This window comes from Schistocerca gregaria, unplaced genomic scaffold, assembly GCF_023897955.1.
Source record: "Schistocerca gregaria isolate iqSchGreg1 unplaced genomic scaffold, iqSchGreg1.2 ptg000672l, whole genome shotgun sequence".
Lineage (NCBI taxonomy): Eukaryota > Metazoa > Arthropoda > Insecta > Orthoptera > Acrididae > Schistocerca > Schistocerca gregaria.
Window position 1 is genome coordinate 155,001 of NW_026062055.1, and position 2,500 is coordinate 157,500.

Consider the following 2,500-nt stretch of genomic DNA (forward strand, 5'->3'; position numbering starts at 1 on the left):
CCCTTAACCTAACCCACGTTGTCCCTTAACCTAACCCACGTTGTCCCTTAACCTAACCCACGTTGTCCCTTAACCTAACCCACGTTGTCCCTTAACCTAACCCACGTTGTCCCTTAACCTAACCCACGTTGTCCCTTTGCCTAACATAGTTCACTGCTCGGAATCTCTGGTGTCGTTGTTATCCTCATGTAGATGTCTTGCGAGTGTTGCTTACTTTCCACATATTCCCGCTATCCACTGTCAATTGTACTGCAATAGGACTATATCGGCCCCCCCCCCCCCCTCTGTCCCCCTCTTTGTGTCTCTGTCCTCTCAAGCTGGTCGGTCTGGCGTGTGAGTGTTAAATGAGCCTCGCAGCTGTTCAGTTGCATTCAGATGTCGACGCCCTCAGTGTACGTCGTGGTATGGTCTGTGTCCATTGTCCGCTGATGTCGTACGCGTAACCCACACGCTGTACCGATCATCGGTAGTTACGTACAGAGTGAAGTAGTGTGATACGTGTGACTGTACGCTGGCTGTGCCCAACGGTGTCGAATCTCAATTTCCATATGTTGTGCTCGATGCTACTTGTCTCGTCTCCCAATAACAGCTAGGTTGCACTGTGGTACGCCGTAGAGGCGTGTGGGAGGAACGTACGAACGCATTGTATGTCACCCTGGGTCGCTGGGGGTGGTGGTGCGGTGAGTCAGGTCAGGTCAGGTCAGGTCAGGTCAGCGTGAGCCGTCTGATGTAGTGACGCGTGTATTCCGACTTTGTCGTATTGCCTCACACAAAGTGCTACCCTGGTGGACCGCGTTCCATATCTGGGACATGCCGCAGATGCCGGTTGACAGTGGATCGCGGAAGGGACATCGCATACTTGCGCGGGCCACCTTCCACGTGTTCTCTTCTGCACATGTCGCAGTGTGTATGTGGTCTGATGTAGCGTGTCGTGACACATGACATCCTGGCATGCAAGAATTGTTGAATTCGCAAATGTAGGTGGACATCTACGTTTACTGCCCAAGATACGCAAATGAACTGGAAATCCGTTGTTGAGCGGTTGTTCACGCTGGAGGTGAATCTGTGATGGCGACGATCGGTACAGCTATTAACCGGTTGTTTCAGCGGTACCCGCCACATCCACACACGTGACTAGGCCCATGTGGGTATGAAGCGATACGCGGCGGTGGCTTGGTGGGACTGTTCCCGGCCGGTGAAGGGGGGCCGCCCGGCGTGTTGGCCGCGCGCTGCGTGGGCGCACGCGCAACAGCCGGCTGGTGGGGGGCGCCGAGTGGCAGGAGCGCCAGCCGACGGGCCCGGCAGGCGGCGCAGCTACGCTGCGGCGCACCCTGCACGCGGCGCCCGGCGGCCAAAGTTGGTTCAGCCGAGCCCGGTGCGAAGCGCGGTGGACATCTGCAGTGTGCTGGTCTGATTGAGGACTGTGTGCGTTGAGGATGCGCCGCCGCCTGGCACTCGGCGCCGCGACGCCGTCTGCTGCTCGGTCGCCCCAGCGGTTCTCGCAGGTGGTTTGTATCGCAGTTGTGCGGACGTGTTGGCGCGTGCGCTGTGCTGGGAGAGTTCGCTTCTGCACCCAAGTGGGGCTTTGCCCTTGTGTGGCGCTGGCGTTGGAGCTGCCGGTCACCATAGGTGGCGCGTGTTGTCTCCCGCCGGCAATGCCACGACAGCACGCTCCCGGGCCTCTGTCGGCAGCGGCAAGCTCAGTTGGGAGCAAGGGTGTTCGCACTAAAACCGTCTACTCGCCTAACTCCGGGCGATTGCGCCTCTCTCGAAACCGACCAAGTACCTAGGACGGCGCTGCGCGCCGCCGGGACCTGAGAGGGTTTCGAGGTGTATCGTGCAGGGGAGCTCGGCCTCCTCCTGTTTGCAGAATAATTGAGCGGACGCTTGCGTGTTCGCGCGGGCCCCCGGGACACACTCCCGGGCGGCCGGCTGCTCAGCTCTAGTTGACGCAGCTCCCTGGTTGATCCTGCCAGTAGTCATATGCTTGTCTCAAAGATTAAGCCATGCATGTCTCAGTACAAGCCGCATTAAGGTGAAACCGCGAATGGCTCATTAAATCAGTTATGGTTCCTTAGATCGTACCCACGTTACTTGGATAACTGTGGTAATTCTAGAGCTAATACATGCAAACAGAGTCCCGACCAGAGATGGAAGGGACGCTTTTATTGGATCAAAACCAATCGGATTGGCTTGTCTGGTCCGTTTGCCTTGGTGACTCTGAATAACTTTGGGCTGATCGCACGGTCCTCGTACCGGCGACGCATCTTTCAAATGTCTGCCTTATCAACTGTCGATGGTAGGTTCTGCGCCTACCATGGTTGTAACGGGTAACGGGGAATCAGGGTTCGATTCCGGAGAGGGAGCCTGAGAAACGGCTACCACATCCAAGGAAGGCAGCAGGCGCGCAAATTACCCACTCCCGGCACGGGGAGGTAGTGACGAAAAATAACGATACGGGACTCATCCGAGGCCCCATAATCGGAATGAGTACACTTTA

General features: G+C 57.1%; 1 non-coding gene across 1 annotated transcript in view; it reads left to right on the forward strand.

The window, feature by feature from the left end:
• The first annotated feature begins 1,956 nt into the window (after nucleotides 1–1,956).
• LOC126318572 (small subunit ribosomal RNA) overlaps nucleotides 1,957–2,500 on the forward strand; it is a 1,893-nt gene continuing 1,349 nt past the window's right edge. Inside the window, exon 1 of the ribosomal RNA XR_007557387.1 lies at nucleotides 1,957–2,500. This exon is cut by the window's right edge and continues 1,349 nt beyond it. This is a non-coding gene — a ribosomal RNA (small subunit ribosomal RNA).